This window comes from Ambystoma mexicanum, chromosome 2q, assembly GCF_040938575.1.
Source record: "Ambystoma mexicanum isolate Mex_15411 chromosome 2q, UKY_AmexF1_1, whole genome shotgun sequence".
Taxonomy (NCBI): domain Eukaryota; kingdom Metazoa; phylum Chordata; class Amphibia; order Caudata; family Ambystomatidae; genus Ambystoma; species Ambystoma mexicanum.
In genome coordinates, this window is record NC_090924.1 from 1,409,482,406 (window position 1) to 1,409,501,513 (window position 19,108).

Sequence of the window (19,108 nt, forward strand, 5' to 3'; positions counted from 1 at the left end):
AATCCGGGAGAGGGGAGGCCAAGGGTGGAGGGGTACCCAAATCTTCCCAACCCGGGGTACTACCAGAGAAGGGATAGCTACCCTTCCCGGGATCAGCCCAGGGGAGAAAATAGAATCCCGTATCAGCCTGAGCGGGTTTCACAGTTAGAGCCCCAGGTCCAAAATATGGGACAGGATCTGGGTCACATACTGAGGGCTCAACAGAACCCTCAGATGAGCATGCCACCGCAGAATGCCCCAAACTCGGGGCCTGGTGCTCCAGAAAAATGACAGGGGCAGCACCCCGATAACCCACCGGTTCCCAGGGAGGAGGCACAAGGGGAAGGGGGGTGTAAAGTCTTGGAGGAAGCTTCCTTCCCCACTTGTAAACAGCCTCTGGAAACCCAGGAACCGGAAACAAAATCTCCTACCCCTGGAAGTCTGCCACCCAAGGAGCAGAGAGGAGGTAGGAGAAACAAAGGACCCAAACAGACCCATTTTGTGGAGGAGGTACAGGTCTTCAAATTTGAGGGGGAGGGATCCTCAGAGGATCCTGGGAAAAGGATCTTCTCCTTCAGAGATGGGGGAACTCCTCCCAAGGAAAAATGGGTCCCAAGGGATTCCAACCCAGACTGGGTAGATGTGGGGATTGAGCTGTCGCCGCCCATCATTCTATCCCAGAACCAACAACATCAAAATCCATGTGTTCAAACCCATTCTGGGGACGGCCTCCAAAAAGGGGGGGCGGCCCAGGACCGGAACCAGGGGAACTCGAATATCCTCTTTCAAGTTGCCAACTTTTTCTTGCAGATTCCCATGACTCTCCACAGAATTCTGCCCAAATCACTTCTCTCGCAATGTCCAAAACCAGAAAATTAGCCCACCAGTTGTGTAAAAAATGTGTATTATCTGTGCCCCTTTGAGGAGAAGGAGGGAAGATACTATGCCCCGGTACAAGTACAGGGGCAGGGTACCATTTTGGCACTGGTGGACACTGGATCCCAAGCTACTCTTCTGTCCAAAAGGGCCTTTGATGAACTAAATGCAGGAAGGGGGGAGAATTACTGTATTCCTCTCACCTCTCTTCCTGGACAACTCCAGAACTTTGACGGGAAGGAAATTCCCATCGAGGGGACTGCAAATTTGGACATCAAAATTGGGCGACACAAGGTGAAACACCCGGTCATAGTACTGACTCCAGAGGGCACCCCTTCTTTACTAGGGAATGACCTCCTGAGAAGGTTGTCACACCTAATAGATTGTGTAAACAAGGTCCTCTGGACTCAGACTAGCCGACCATATTAGTTTAAACGGCACATGCCACATGGTTGAACAAAAGTCTGACCAAGTAGAATTTCACTTCGCGAACAACCAGATTCCAGATGTGACAGTAATAGCAGTAGGACAACAGACTGGTGATGGGGGGGTCCTCTCTATTTCTGAAAATCAACCTTCCTTCCAGTTTAAGGTGGTATTCCACAATCCACAATCAGACATTCCCACTCCTATAGTCCAGAAAGATGAGAAATCAGCTCAGAGCCTGGCTGATATTCAGCAAATTGGAGATCAGTTGTTCATCCCTGTTCAGTTAAAGGATGGGAAGGACTCTGTTCTTGCTCGAGTATGTGTGAACAATGGTAAGAGCTTCATCAGCGAAGCCATGTTCCGCCAACTCCAAAAAGATCCAGCCATTCCCACATTCAAACTGATAGACAAATGGGAAATGGATCTGCAAACACCCAATTCCAAACATCTCCTGACAAGCAGTTGTATGCTCAAAATCTCCATTTGCAACAAGAGCTTAGTCCATAAGTGTTGGCTCGTGCGAGACGTCATAGGCAGTGATATTCTCAATCGCTTTGCCATTAGTTTGGACCTAATAAACTTCAAAGCTTGGTCCCGACTAGCGGATAATTCCATTGGCTTTGATGATCCAGAAAAAGCATTTAGGTCAGCTCAATTGCTACCTTATGCAGTTGAAATTCAGGTTAAAGAGGAAGTCATCATCCCAGAAAGGACCCGACAATTCTCCCTGCAAGTGAAAGTTAAAAGAGGACAAAAATTGAAAAACCCTGATGCTTATATTCATTTAAATGCTTCTCTCCAACAGCAAGGGTTGGGGGTGAACCGTACACCATTAGTCAACATAGAACATGACACCATTCCAATAGAGGTGGATAACAGTGACTTAAAGAGTATTACTCTTGCCGCAGGCACCATTATTGGAATGGCGTTTGATGACCGACATTTCTCCATTGATTTAGGGAATTAACTGTTAGGACCGATCCCCAAGGACTGTTTTGAGAGTGACCGTGAGGACAATACAACACCAGACAGGATCTTTACCGGCATGGGGGGAACTTCCTGGTGTACACTTCCTGCCCTTATGGCATGGAAGATGTGACTTGTGACTTCAGAAGGGATGAGGTGATTTTCCAGGTCCATGAGGGCTGCCTTTCCCACCTGAAGCCACCAGTCCAAATCAGCACTCTGACCAGGGACTTCTCCACCCAGCTGGAGGAGGCCGCTGAGATAGGGAAACCAGAAGTCTTTCCAGGCGTCAGGCAGATGGCGGAAGAGAGAGTCAACCTAGCTGATGCCTGCGTGACTCTGGAACAGAAGCAAAAGTTGAAACAAGTTTTCTTGGATTTCCAAGATCTCTTTGCGGTAGACTCATATGACTGTGGTCGCACCGACATCCACACAACAACAATTCCCATGGACCCTGGCATGACTCCAGTGTTTGTGAAGCATTATCGTTTGCCCCTCGCATCCATGGAATCCCTTACTGAAATAATTAAGAACCTTGAGTCCCGGGGAATAATCCGTCCAGTCCACAGCACCTTCAATAATCCGGTGCTGGGAATATTGAAGCCAAACGGCCAGTGGAGACTCTGCGCCGACCTTAGGGAGCTCAACAAACTGGTCCATACTTCCTGATGGCCTCTGCCCTACATTGACCAAGGGCTGGCCCAGATTCAGGGGTTACAGGTATTCACTGCAATAGACCTGACCAATATATACTGGACCACGCCTGTCAGTAGGGAGGACTAATACAAACTGTCTTTTACCTTTGGGGGCCAGCAGTACACATGGACCGAACTCCCTTCGGATACCTCGACTCCAGCAATGAATTCAACATTTTCCTACATAAGGCCATGCCCGACCTGGGTGCGAGGGGTAACCTGGCTTATGTAGATGATGTCCTCATCAAAAGTTCGTCTGTGGAGGAACATATAGCGGAGATCCGTTATGTTCTGACACAGTTGTGGGCCGCCGGAGCAAAACTTTCCTTTCAGAAAGCACAGTGGTGTAGAACCTGTGTTAATTTCTTGGCATGAGATTACTCCACAGGGTCTCTGTCCCCAAGAAAAGAAAGTGGAAGCACTTCAGAAACTGAAAGACCCCACAACTCTGCAGGAACTAAGGAGCCTCCTTGGACTGACCAATTACAGCAGAAAGTTCATTGAGGGCTGCGCAGAGATCACCAGACCCCTGATTCATCTCTTGAAGGGGGGAGAGGGGTAAAGTGGGAATGGGGTCCAGAACAATCCGAGGCAGTAAGACAGCTCAAAAGAAGCCTCTCACAAGCACCCTGCCTAGCTTACCCTGTCAGAAACAAGGAGTTTTTCCTGGAGACAGGGTTCTCTAATACGTGCTTGACGGCTGTATTATACCAAAAGCATGACAAGGTCAATAAAGTAATCTCCTATGCGAGCAAAACTTTATCCTCTGTGGAGGAAAAATTCAATGATTGTGAGAAGGCACTCCTGGCAAGGGTGTGGGCATTGAAGAATTACCGCCCGTTCATCCATGGGGAACACATCAAAGTGGAGACTCCACACCAGCCTCTGCAATATCTCCAAAGTGACTGAATCCGGGCCGGAAATGTGAGTAATTCCCCATTTACTTCCTGGATTCTGTCAATGCAAGGCTTTCCTGTGGAGGTCAGATATGGCCAAAACAAGAAGAGTCCCCTTGTCAAGGTCTGGCTGACTTGCACTCGAGGACGAAAGTCTAAAAATCAAGGACAACATGGAGGCATACCTTAATCACCCACACAAAGTCTTTGAAGAGGACAAGTGTGAGGGAATGCCACTGTCTATGATGATGGATGCTCTTACCATGTTGACAACAACGGGGAAAAAGAACTGGTGGCCGTCGTAGGGAAAGCATGGGTGAAGGAGTCCCCAGAACCCTCCGCTGGGTACAAAATTGGTCCCCGAAGTAGTCAGGTGGCAGAATTGATGGCTGTGCATCAAGCCATCCTCACTGCTGTCCAACATCAACTCCACGAACTGGACATAATCACAGATTCAGATTATGTACGGAACGGGTTCGTGGAGCACCTGGTTAATTGGAAAACCAGAGGCATGATATGTGCTAATAACAAACCCTTGAAACATGGGAAGTTAATTCATTGATGATCTGGTCACCTCGAAAGGGATGACCATCTACTGGAAAAAGATCAAGGGTCATTCCAAAGTAGAGGGACCAGACAAAACTGGAAATGACTTAGCTGATCAGCTGGCCAAAACCGGGGCCATCCAAGGGGATCTAATAGAGATTGAGTCCCTGTTGGGGGAGATCCAGGTCACTGCTATCACTAGGTCCCAGACAAAAGCTCACAATGATCTTTCAACTGCACAATGGAGTAAGGAGACCCCGGATGCTGATTTGATTACGGCTCAAAAGGGGGATCCAATAATTGGTAAGTTTTACCAACACATTGAGGACCCTGAGAAATTTCCCTTGACGGATACCGATTACATTGGAAAAGAGGACCTTAGAGTGTTGATGAAATGTCCAAAGATGTTCCGAATCCAAGACGGTTTGTTGGTAAGGAAATCCCAAGCTGGCCATGATCAGTGGGTGGTTCCTACCTCATTCCGAAGCCTGATGTTAAGTCACGCCCATGATGCGGCCACCGCCGTTCATAGGGGGTTTCATACAACACTTGAAATCTTAAGAGAGGTTGCATACTGGCCACACATGGGGCAGGACCTCTACCAATACTTGAAGGGGTGTCTTGTGTGTGCACAATTTTAGCCAACAGCCCTCACACATCATGCGCCTCTCCAGAAGAGGGGGATGACACTGCCATGGTCAGATTTACAAGTCGACTTTATAGGCCCCGTGATTCGCTCCGCTAGGGGGAATAAGTACATGTTGACAGTGACATTCTTGTTTACCAAGTGGGTGGAATGTCTCCCGGCCCCAAACTGCAAGGCAGAAACAGCATCTGCCCTGATGATTAACTACATCTTTTCCCGTTTTGGTCTGTCAGACAGAGGTAGCCATTTTACCAGCGAAGTAATGACTAAGATGTGGGAGATACTGGGGGTTAAAAGGAAGCTACATATTGCTTACCGGCCAGCCTCTTCTGGTGCAGTGGAGAGATACAACAGAACCATAGTGAGAATCTTGAAGTTTTCGGCAGTGAGTTCAGTGTGCCCCAGACTCTGTTGGTGTGAGGAACTGCAGCGACTGACTGGAAATCTCTGCTGGACTAATCTTCTTTTTGGGTTACTGCACCTTTAATTTCTAACCCAACCTACATAATCCACAGCCGGGCGCGGCACGGAGTTCGGCAGTGAGTTCAGTCTGCCCCAGACTCTGTTGGTGTGAGGAGCTGCAGCGACTGACTGGAAATCTCTGCTGGACTAATCTTTTTGGGTTACTGCACCTTTAATTTCTAACCCAACCTACATAATCCACGGACGGGCGCGCAGCGCGGCGCAGAGTTCAGCAGTGAGTTCAGTCTGCCCCAGTCCGCCCCGGTTCCTGCACCGGCCGCTGCACCAGAAAAATGACTTGTGGAGCCCTGCCCATTACCGCCCCCGTGGCTTCCAACAAACAGTCACGGTCATCGTCATCTGGCCCCCAAACGCAGCTTAAAGTGATGTAGCTATTGCAGAATCCTACTATTGAGACAGTGTCAGAGGTAAGCAACAACTTACTTAACGAAGTAACCGTTGCCTCATCCGCAAAGGACACGAATGTAATACCAACTTTAAAACTGTTAACTAAAGCGGTATTAGACAAGGTAGCTCCCGCTGCCCTCAATGTGCCACAGGACTCTCACGAGGTAGAGACGCAAGTAGACCATGACTCTTGTCAAACCGAAACTGAAATCGTGAGAGCAGCTGCGATGATTCTACCATGCGGGCTCCCGGAAACGCGCAAAACATCCACGGCTTCTGTCTTACCTTTGCCGTTAGTATACATCGATGCGAGTGAGTCTCCCTTTGATGTAACTGACTCGGAACTACTGGCGCTGCGACTGGAGCATGAGAATAACTCTGAAGAAATTCTCGCAACGCACGACAAGGCTGTACACCTAGTCGATGACCCCTTAGTCCTTTCCAATCCAACTTATGAACGGACTCTTCAGGTGGCGAGTGGGCGGGTGGTCCATAATGAAGGCAATACGAAAGAACCTGATGCCTTCATATTTCCACAAGCGTTTAATCTAAAGAAGTTGGCCCCTTTGACACACCAAAAAAACAAAAAAGAAAGCACCGAAAACCATCTCCAGAAATTCCCTCACTTCAAGGAACAATGTGGAACCAATAGTTGACACCAGACCTACAAAACGGCTGCATGCTCATGGTACTAAACCAAAGGACTCTCCCGCAAAAAAGCGTGCAAGGCTTGATTCAATCAATGAAACTCCTAAAAAAGTGGGAAGTGATTCAGGAAGCTCTAAAACATAAAGAGAGAACTGCGTCTGAGTTGGCCGTGAGAGAAGCGCGCCTAACTGAGAGATTAAAGGCTGACTTTCTGACGATGCGAGAGAAACTTGGAGAGTTTCATTCACAAATATGGCAAGGTTTGTGAGACCACCCACCCTGACAACATAATGGTTTCGAATGTGCCGCTTTCAAAGACAAGTACGCCTCACAGGAACACACCTGTGAGAGGTAAAACCGCCAATGATGAGACAAGGAATATAACCACACAACTGAAAACAAATGAGACTTCAACAGCAAGTCAGCAATCTTCCAACGCCTCAGCTGTACTTGATAGTGATTCAGACCTTGACGCTAAGAACAAGGCGCATTTATATACAGCCGCAGGCCTGCAAATTCATAACAACGTTTTAGCAGCAACTTCGATTGCTCTGCTCCCATTTATGAAGCTGTACGAGACCATGCACGATTCTCTAAATGATCAAATTTAATTGCTGGCGACGAGCAAAATGTGTAAGATCGAAACGCTATCACAAAACATTACTCAGAGTCTTCATTATGAAGCGGAGGCATCACGTTGCTGGCAATCCCGATTAAGCGATATTGCCAGACAAGAATCCAATGACAAAGCTGATCTAATGCTTGCTGTCATTGATTGTACAAAATGGATGCGCCATAACATGCCAACAAAGTACGATCTCACGGCTGATACAGCAAGCAGCTCAAATGGAAAAATGCCTGCTAGGAAGCCAATGCTAAAATCAAATGGGCCAAGTCGCATAGCAAAAGAGCCCCCAAGTATTGGGAAAACTGCTACGCAAGATGCACCAAACTCCTCAGGCCTGAACCCAACGACAACGAATCGAGTGTCATCAACGTTCCAGCCGGCCACAAAAGAGGGAACAGACTATCTAGTTCAGAGAAGACAATACCGGAGCAAGCGCCAATGTGCCCCGCAAAGACCCCGATTGATGACACAGAGAAAGCAAAATCAAAGGAAACCACAGACTCAAATATGACGGACTCCCAAGCAACATCCGATCCAGGCCTGCAAGACTTGACCACCAAACTATCGTCTGGAATATTCTCGGGTCAAGCAAAAACGATAAAGGTCGCGGACGACAAAAAAATGCAACCATGATCTAAAGCAAAAGTAAAAACTGGAAAAACGAGATTGGAACCGAAGGCAAAGAAACCACGAACCAATGAGGCAAAAAGATTCATAAGAAATCTCACAACCCCACCATCCCTCAGCATGTTCAATAGAGTACCGAAGAAGGGAAATACTTCAAACAAAACAAATAAAGACAACAAATTGAACATGGAGGTGCCAGCTCATACCAAGAGAACGAGAGAAGAGCAAAACGTGGAGGAAGACACAGAGAGCGAATCGTCGATTGATCTCTGTGATCTATCGACACACTCTGTTGATGACGACGAAGAGGAAGAAATAAGTGAGAAGCAGGACACGACAACTAGAGAAAGAAAAAATCTGCCCCAGTTTAGTGAGACGATAGCCGGAAAGAAGGATGAATCATCGGTTGGAGAAATGAGGACTAAGGTCATCAAAAGTCATGCACCGGTAGAGACTAACAAAGTAGCAAATAACGAAAATTGGCGGAACGGAAACAATGGGAGCAATAAACAAACCTCACTTGCAAATTTAAATCCAAAACAGACAATGGCTCAAAAAGCGAAAACTGTGGGACAAAATAACACAAGCTCTGAGCAATTTGTGAAATCTATAAAGACAAACAGCTGGAAAGTACAACTTGAGAACATTTTAAATGAACAAAATGACGTGAACTTAAACCGTCGAAATATAATCAAGCTCCTACATGGTATACCCAGCCTACGCACAGTCCAATCTGTCGACATATTAGTCGTTGAATACATGTCGGAAACACACCTGGACTGGGTCACCCTTCATCTCAAGTCAAAACTAATTGCCAAGCAACTGATTGATGCCAAGGAAGACCTGTTGTTTTTTGGCTTTGATGTTCAATACTTAGACGAAGGTTCTTCACAGCAAAACAGCTCAAACCCAAATCGACTCAAACAACAGAACAATGAACAAAAACGCTCTGATTTAAGAGAGCAGTTGAGAGCTTCACTGGCGCCTGCCTCAAGAAACTCCTCAAACCCACGACGGATCTCTCTAAGACAAAAGAGAGGTGACCACTAGGATAACATCTCCGGACAAACGGTTATCCATCGTTTGGCATCTTGGAACACAAGAGGATTCGCCCACTTGTTTAAGGAGAAATGGCCACAAATAGACGAATGTACAATCATATGTCTACAAGAAACTTGGCTTACAAAGGAACCAACAAGTGATGGATACACATTATTGTTTAATGAAGCTGGAAAGAACAAGCTCGGTCGTCCTTATTCTGGGCTAATCACTATGATTAAAAATAACGTAAAATGGATGATTGTAAAGGCTGTAAATCCGAACCTGTTCACTCAAGCAACAACGATAAAATTTCCGACAAGCAAGGATGGCCCTGAGCGTCACTTGTTGATAATCGACATATACTGGAATCCAGCTATGATTTCTCAAAACAATCTGATAGCTACTGTCACTGAATTAATTGATGAGTGCCTACTCACCTACAATGATCCAATGATAATAACATGTGGTGATCTAAATTACTCTTGGTTCGAGGAGCGAAACACATTCCACAAAATTAAGACCCCGACAAGTAACCAACAAATCGACAGAGGCGTCTGCTGGTTGAAGGAAATGAAAATAAGAAATTGTTCTATGCTAAATGGATGCACGAATGGAGATATCGAAGCCGCTCCCCCATGGCATTGTGGAACCAATACTAAAACATTCGACTACATTCGACTATCTAGGAACCTAAAAAGCAAAATCAGCCACCTAACAGCAAAAACCACAAAAAGTGACCACGATGCACTGGTGATGACGTGGAACGAGATGGTAATGCTGAGTCCTGAAGTCACACACAGGGAACCCATAACAACAAATTACTCAGGATCAAGGCTGAGAATTAATACCAAACAACTGAATACGTTCACTGAAAAATATGTGGCAAACCCCACATCGTCAGTAAACATCAATTATAGCCCGCTCCTGATGCTGTTTAGAGTGGAAACAAAAAATCAAAGATACATCAAATATCCAACAAACACGCTTTCAGTGAAATTGTCTGCCAAGCGAAGAAACAACTTCAAAGTGACCTACTGAAGATAAAAAAGGGAAAAGGCAATGAAACTGCCATCGATATGAAAAAACGACGGCTGAAATACAAAAACTGGCTAAAAGCCTTTAATACGAAACGTGAACAGGAGCAAGCGGAAACCATGCTGCAGCTTATCATGCGAAAAGACACGAGATTGCTATGGGAAATAATCAACACCGGCTCCGTAAAAGCAACCCATGACATGGCAAATGGAGTAAATGATGCCAGATGGGACGCCTATTATACCGCTGCCTTTACCTTACAGTACGAAATACCTAATACCAGAGATTCCAAACACCTCCAACTGGCACATCATTGAAACATCGGAAGACATAAAAGATGCCATTCAAAAACTAAACAACTCCAGAGCAGCCGGTCTGGACGGCATATCCAATGTAATGCTGAAAACAAACAGTGCTTTATGGGCAAAGAGGATTGCTGTATTATTCAAAAGGATCGCTGACATCAAGACCTTACCTGAATCGTGGAACACAGCAATAGTCGTGCCCATTTTCAAAAAGGTCGACCGCAACGATCCAGCAAAGTATTGTCCGATTACGCTGCTCGACACAAATAGGTAAAGTGTTTGCTGCATTTCTGCAAAAGAAATTAGCACTCTGGGCCGAGCAGGCAAAGAAAATTGATAAACGCCAAACAGGATTTACCAAAGGGGTCGGCGTTGAAGTGAACTTGATAATTCTGAACACCATAAAACTAGAATCCATGAAGAAAGGCAAAAATGTTTTCCTTGCCTTCATGGATTTGAAGCAAGCATTTGATATCATCAGCCACCAAAAACTATGGAGGAAATTACTATCATGGGCATGTCCTCTGGAAATACTGCAACCCATAATGGCATTATATTCTAACACTTCCTTTCGTGTAAGATTAAACGCAAAAGGTGACCTATCGGATGTCATACTTACAAAGAGGGGAGTCAAACAAGGATGCCCATTGGCAGCTCTACTGTTAAAACTGTTTATATCAGATTTACCTAGTGCCCTAATGGAGCCTAGGTCTTTCCCCCCAAAGATAAATAACCAGCATGTCTCTTGGGTCACATATGCCGACGACATTGTCCTGTTGGATACTACACAAATCGGGCTACAACGTTCACTAGATGCATTCCAAAAGTACTGTAACAACAATTATCTAATAATCAACACAAAGAAATCAACGATCATGTCAATCAGCAGTGGATGTACACGAAGTAAAAAAAAGCTTTAGCTGGTTCCTAAATAATGAAAAAATAGAGGCTATTCATTCCATTCGATACTTAGGAGTACAATTTAACGTGTCAATACGTGAATGGAACTGGACACAAGAGCTGTTTTCACGTATAACAATGTTTGCCTTGCAAGGTCTGAAACTCCATGCAGCATATGGCAAATTCACACTAAAACCGTTACTTTCCTTCTACTTACAGAAAGTTGTACCAGCCATAACGTTCGGCAGCGAAGGTGGTTGGAACATACCAGCAGCCATCTGGTCTAGGTTAGAAGGCAAATTCTGGCAGAAAGTATTACGATTACCTCAGAACCTTTCACAAACAGTGATTCGCTATGAACTGGCCATAGAGTCACTATACGGCACAGTGCTGTGGAAATCCATCTCTGCCTGGCAAAAAATGAGAATGGTTCCTGTAGCAGGTCCTTATGAAATTCTCAAAAAAATCCTAACTCCGACACCCCAGATTTAATAAACGTGTAGGAACAAAAACTGCTCGAGATTATGCGAGCTGCAGACCTGTCGGAAGAGCTTGTTATGAGAATGCCACAGCGAGCTAAAATAAAACTGAGATGCTGGAATTGGATTCCGAACGAAGAAAAACAAAAAAAACCTGACTTCTATTCAAGAGCTGGGAACGTCGTCGCATGGCCTCAATGAAACGCCAAAATACCTGTGCAAATTTCCCTCACGACATCATCGTAACCAATTCATGAGACTGCGTTTTAACCTTTATAAGACCAAAGCAGTCTTAATAATGAGGCGCGACCCCGAAACCATCAATGATCAATGCAGATATTGCAATAATGCAGTGGAAACAACCAAACATTTGATAATCAAATGCCCAGCTACGAAAGTACAAAGGTCTTTACGTTTAGCAAGCCACGCTCCAATGGATAACAACTTAGAAGAGTGGTGGAGCTACTTAATCACTGGAACAAATACACGGCTGTCATGTGCAGTGATAAACTACATGGACTCTATACTGCCAGAAAGCTGATGAGGTTTAGACAGAATGTAAAAGCAAAAAGTGATGGACTGAAAAGTAAATTAAAGATGAAATGGAACGGTGTAATAAAAAAAGAAGTTTGTGGCAGATTCTGGGCCAAGTTGGGATACCCGATTATCTATGGTCCTGATGGCCATCAGATCTACCCCTTCATCTGCAACCAAAATTTCACCATTTGAGCTGATGACTGGACGCAAGATTGTGCTTCCCCAGCATTTGCTCTACAGGACCCAAGAGCAGACATTGATAAATGCCTCCACAACTCATGAGTATGTGGAGAATTTACGGAAACACCTTCAACATGCTTTTGCCTATGCTCAGCGGAATCTAGAAAGATCAGCTAATAGCATGAAGTCCCATTACGATTTGAAAACTACTAGGAAAGAGTACAATGTAGGAGACCGGATTTATCTATACAATTTCCAAAGAAACCAGGCCAAACAGCGAAAATGTTTGCCTACATGGAAGGGACCTTTTGAGATTATAGACAAGATCTCCCCAGTCGCTTACAAGATCTGCATCCCCAAAGGTAGTTTGACAGAAGGGGAAGACAAGTGGGTCAATATAAATCAGTCAAAGTGTTGCCATCCCAGGCACACTCAGCAGCAACTGGAGGAGCCCTCCGCAATACCAGAGGGGGCCGCTCCAGAGTAATTCAGTTCCAACCCTAAAATATCCCACGTATAGTCTCTAAAATATTATGATTCTTGAATGAAAATGTCTTCTAATTATATCTTGTTTTTTTTTAAAAAAAAAAAATAAGAATGTAAATGTGTATTGATTTATAAAATGTATATGCCGACCCACTATATCAAGAGTGGGGGAGAAATGTCTACGAATAGGTATTGCCGCTTTGCTATGTCATCCTAGGAGAAAGAAAACCTGGAGACTGACCACGGAAGACGACCTGGGGACCGGGAGCAAAGATCCGAGGGGCCCGGGGTACCGCCCAATACTCCCATCAGGACCGGCTAGGAGAACTGATCAAGCCACCCTGATGGAGGAAAAGATGCTGAACTTTGTCATCTGCGGAATCGGAAGAAGATGATGCGCACATCCCAGCGCGTGGATCAAAACATCCTTTGCACCTGACTCCCCCTCGACTCGAAATCAAAGCGCATTTGGGTGTCCTGACCCACGTTTGGACTATTATGCTGCAACATTTGGTGCTGTGGGCTTAGGAAATCCAAGATGGCGGAAAAGCCCACATTTGCGCCAAAATCCAGGAGAACCGTGCAGTTTTGCGCACACCAAAATGGTCTCCTGACCTGCCACCCACCAGTGCAAAGAAAGATGGTTCTGTTCAAAAACCATTTTTATTAAAGTCAAAAATTGCTAAGATCATGGGCCCGAAACCACAAAACTAAAATCTAACTATGGTTGAGTGTTTTACTTTACTCTACTACAGATCCACATCAATGCCATGTCAAGCAAGGATCATATACTATCAAGTAAAATCCTTTCTTTTTGAAATGTATTAATTCAAGACAGCTGTCAAAAATAGGTGCAGTACTGGCATTGGACACTGACCGGCCCTGGCGCTCTATAAATCCTGACAGGAGAGCTGTCTTGCAGAACTGTGCAGTGGACAGAAGGGGGTCTTATGTAATTAAAAGTTCAAAGGATTTGCCTTTCCTGAGAACTCTTAACACCCCAGAGACCCACACCAGGAGGCATGATATCACATGGCCCTGTTGATTGAGAGGGAGGGAACTTCCCTGCAGCCTGCTGGACCCAACACATTAGACCCTTTCAATTGAATGGGGTATGCTGATTTTGGGTGTGGACTGTAAACAGAGCTATGCCTGGAAGGAGAGACGTGATCCCTGACTCCCCCAGTTCCTAGGGGCGGGCCAGACAGGACTGTGGATTCATATTGCAGCAAATATATGTTTAAGTTAAATGCTTCTAAAATCTTGTATTAAGCTCACAGAAATGTACAATTTGGGGATCCTGAAAATGAAAAATGCCCTCAAAATTTGAGCCCAAATTCCATTTTGTGCGGTGTTCTGGCACCGAACCCCGATATTTATTAATATTTCAGACACTGTGTTTAGGATAGAGACATAGTAATTTCCAGTAATATGCTCAGGGAAGGGGTGCAGGTCTGTGTAAATTTTGAGGAAAAACCAATATGGCGAAAGTCACTAAAAAGCACAAAATGTTGCCATTTGTGAACCCAGGCTCTGAGGGGGATCAGAGTTGGGCGAGAGTGCATCTTAAATTAATCTGTGAAATGTGTATGTAATTTCAACGACGTGTGTATCTTGGAAACCTGTTAGTTATGAAAAATTCATTTTCTAAGTAAAAGCAAAGGGATGTTTCTTCAATAGACTGTAAGACTGACTCACTCTGACACACTATCCCTTCACAAATCAGGTCACAGAGAATCCTTGACCTATCAAATCATGAGAGAGTTGGGTATGAGCCGACCCACCCACTTTCAAAACACATAAAAAGAGACTACTTGGACAGGCAAGACATTCACTTTCCATTTTCTTGCGGAGCATTTTGCCGGACCACACAACATCTAGGAGGAACATCCAGAACTTGGACTCCAGATAGACTACAGAACTTAAAGCAAAGGCCTAACCCACAAGCTGAGAACTCTTCTCAGCAGGCCTTCAGAATCCAGCAATCCAACCAAACTATTCTACAGCCGGGCGAGCTGTTGGATTCTTTGCCAAGAACTTTTGCCAGAACCGGTAGCAGACCCAGAAAGCAGTGCTGTATCCAGAGAGACCCAGACCAGACCGCTGTGCAGAGCAGAGCTGACCCAGAGAGCTGTGACTTCAGAACCACCCGCCCGGAGTCCAGTTCAAACCTGCTGACCAGACCCTGGCGGGTAGTGTGAATACTCAGCCAGAACTGTGCAAAACCAATCTGATCCAAACCATTTTAACCTGTCCAGAACTGAATCATAGAATCGTGTGTCCCTTCTCCGATTTTAAACCTGTAAAAGTGTAATTTTGACATTTTGAATCATTACTTAATTTCTGAAAAACTACCTTCATAAAATCCATATGTTCAAAGGGGACTGAGGTGAGGCTCCTGAGGGCGAGGCCTTGGCAGGGTGTTCCACGCACGAGGCTGCACCGCTGCACGCTACACTAAATTTAAAGGGTATGCTCAATTCTTCACTGCCAGAGGAACCGGTACCTTCCACATGTTGAGGGATGCCCCACAAGGAGGGAGGCGTATCTTTAGAATCGTAGGTGCTTGGAACGTGGTTTAACTTCCATTTTAAAGCTACGATTCTAAGCTTTCCAACAAGCCTAGCTACTCCTTATAGTTCCTCCGCAATCGCGATTGACACACAAGGAAAAAAGTGCCGCGAATTGACAGTTTGCTTCATTTCAACCACGTGTAAAAATATCTGTCTTTTGCTTCCATTACTGAATCCCGTTTCCAAGCTGATAACCATCCCTGAATCATTGGTAGGGCTGACCTGAACTGATTTAAAGTATCTCTCACTCACCCTGAACCTCTAGGGGGAATTATAATGCATTTTCAGCATAGTTTTCACTTCATTGCCACCACATTTAAAAGGATCCTGCCTGCTTTAAAATCATACCTGTTTTCCTCTAAGCTCGCTGGGGGGAACTGGAAATTTTATTGAATTTGGTATTCCTGAGAATTGTGTGCTCTTCTTCCATCTCCTTATCTTGCATAGAGGGATGAGGGGGGAATTGTCAAAGAAAAAGTGATCATATTATCTTTTGTTGAAATCATATCAAGTTTATTTCTGTGCTGCATTTTTCCCTCATTGCTTTTCCTTGAAACCATAAAAGTAGTTTCTGCTACCTTATCCTTCCTATACTAACTCCTCATTGATTGTAAAGAAGTGTGCTAGTGTCAGATTATCTATTGTCGATCAACATTATATTCATATGCCTAAGTTTGATATCAAATATTAATTTATTATAAGTGTGATATATATTTCTGATGTTTGTTAATCTGCTTAGAATCACATGCTGTGCATAGGTCCGACACCCAGTGGTCACTGCGGAGTATTGCATTTTGTTTTTCGTAGTCGAAAAGGGGCCGTCGACAAGGCGTGTCTGAAACACTATCCCTATAGTGACGTGCGTTGTACCCACAATCCCTCACGCGTCGAGGTCCCTCAGATTGTTTTTTTCCGCCCAGCTACTGGTCGCCTTTACACGGAGCTCCTCGAGAGACATTGCAGATTTCATCTCCTCGACCTTTGGTCGCTTTCCTATTAATATATAACACATAGATCCCTCCCTCGACGCAATTGTGAAGCTGTTTCTCCGCCGAGCAAGATCTTCGACGGAGGGGACGAGCGGAGGAGATCCTTCGGCATCGCCGAACACGTGGCCTGGCCTCGCAGGCCAAATACAGTAGGGAGAGTGGGGTCGGGGGACATCTCTGTTTCCTTTCTGAGAATGCCTTTCCTTTTCCCCTTCCTTTCCCTTGGGGTCGTTATCACGATTTATTGCCTCAGCTATGGAGAGGACACCCTTTAGGTTTTGCCCGCGTTGCAAGGGCAAGTTCACTTGGAAAGACAAGCATTCACGGTGTAACCGCTGCTTACCCCTCGATCACAAGGAGGAGGGGTGCACAGCTTGTCGGCTTCTTAAGCCAAAGACTCTAAAAGGCCGTAGGTTCAAGAGGTGGGCGGCCTACGCTATGTCGAAGGCCGATTCCTCACCCGCCGCTGCTACCACCGACAGTGACGAGGAACGTGATAACACGACCTTCTCTACGGAAGTCGTAGACCCCTCTAAAGAGCGCTAGCGCTCTTCGTCGTCTGTCCCCGGCCCCGACGGGCTCGGCTCACGCCCTGCTTATGGGGCTGAACACCCCGGCGACACTGACGCACACGATACCACCCATAAGCACCCAACCCACGGCTCTTCTTCGTCGAAGACGAAGAAAGCATCAGCGCCCAAGGAGACGCAGGTTCCACCGGCGGCCTCCTCGGACCGTTCAGGTTCGAAGCCCCTCTCGCAGCCGTGACCAGCGACTGGGCTTTCAGCAAATAAGGGCGCCGCCCCCAAACCATCGGCCGGCGCGCGCCAGCAGAGAGCGCACGCCGCCGTAGAACGAACGACACCCGTAACGTCGAAACCACAGCCCTCCTCTGACAAACGAGTCGCAGAGAGCTTGGCGAGGATCGTTGTAGCCGACGCCCTGAAGCGTACGCCGAAAGACACGTGGAGCGCTACGCAAAGGTCGAAAGACATGCCGAAAAAGCCCGAAGAAAGACAGGGACTACCCCCTTCAGTCGGGGGGACCCCCAGCACACCGGAAGGCTTTTCTGAAGGCGACGGGACACTTTCCTCGACGTTATGGGAGAGGTCGAGCCGTTTTCAAGCGGAAGACACTAATTTTCCCCCGCTAGACCGCTCAGGGGTACCCCATGAGACCATGGAAAGGCTCCATCTCTGCATGGAGAGAATGGAGAGGTTTATGAAGACCCAGAACCCTCCCACTCCCAAGAGAACAAGAGAAGGGCCTCAGGAGGAACCCAGGGCTAAATATCCGAGACTATTCAATCCCTCCCAGCAGGACACAGCCTCAGATTTCCATAATGTGTATGACCTCACTGGTGAGGAACAATACTTGGAGGAGGAGGATGAATTTGTGGACGATAAAGAGGGACAGAACCAGGAGGAAGGTCTGGAAGACAGCCCAGACATGGTAGGAGAAGGCATCGGAGAAAATCCTGAAGAAGTGCCTTCACATCCCTGGCAATCCCCATCAGTATATTCAGACACTGATGTCCTGAACCTAAATCCTCCTGACAATTCACCTGTTAGGAACACGTCTCCCATAGACGATCAGCCCACATTCAATGCCCTGTTGCGCAGAGCAGCAGCACATTTCGAACTGGACACTGGGGAGATCTCGCCTGAAATAGACTTTGTGGAAAGAGTAATTAAGGAGAAACCCCCGGTCAGCCAGACCATTCCCCTCCTCGCTTCAGTGAAGAGAAGAATCATCCCTTCGCTATCCACGCCCGCACTAATCAGAGGAGTTAATCCAAGAATTGAAAAACTTTTCACTCCTTCGCCCTCAGACCCGCTGTACATCAGGGGACATTCTATTCCTGACTCCCTTGTAGTAACCAATACAAGGAAGAGGGCAGGGGTGCCGCTGTCCACCAGCGAGGCACCACCTGACAAGGAGGGCAAGAGATTATATGCCCTTGGAAAGAGAGTCACATCCTCGGCTGCCTTTTCTGCAAGAATTGCGAACAACAATTCCTTGCTAGCTAGCTACGCGGACGCGCAGTGGGCCAAACTGCGCAAAGACGCCGAAGAAGCGCCGGAACCGCTACGGACACGCCTGCTATCAACTATTGGCGAAGGAACCCAGGTCAACCAGAGCATTGTGAAGAACTCTCTGGATGCTGCAGAGACAGCGGGACGTTCCCTGGTTCAGGGAATACTCCTAAAACGCCATGTATGGCTGCGTAACTCAGGGTTCAAACCGGAGACACAGGCGTCTTTAATAAATAAACCTATTGAAGACTCAAACCTCTTCGGGAAAGCGGTGGATGAGGCTCTGGAGATGGCTAAAAAAGAGTTCGATACTATCAAAACTCTTGACCAGATCTCTAAGCCCACTAACAGACGCGGCTATGGCAACAAACGTTTTTTTCGTGCCCAACGCCAACAACAGAATCAGCAGCAACAGTACCCTGCCACCAATTACCAGACCAATAGTGGGCAGTACAGCCAAAGAGGCCAGCGCCGTGGCAAAGGGAGATTTCGGGGGTCCACCCCCAGAGGCTCCCAAGCCCCCAACAACACCAAGTGACGCGAAGATTTGCGTCCCCTCCAATGCAACACCGGTTGGGGGCCGGCTAAAATCCTTTCTTCCAGCATGGGAGGGAATAACGTCAGACCGCTGGGTACTTTCCACCGTAGCCCACGGATACTGCATCGAATTCAACGGTTCCCCAACATACAGACCCCCGAGGGGACGACGCATGACACCAGAACACCTTGCCATCCTTCTCC

General features: G+C 46.4%; 1 protein-coding gene across 2 annotated transcripts in view; it reads left to right on the top strand.

The window, feature by feature from the left end:
• Positions 1 to 19,108, top strand: part of DAZL (deleted in azoospermia like) — an 890,646-nt gene that overhangs the window by 850,284 nt on the left and 21,254 nt on the right. The gene's annotated exons all lie outside the window — the stretch shown is intronic.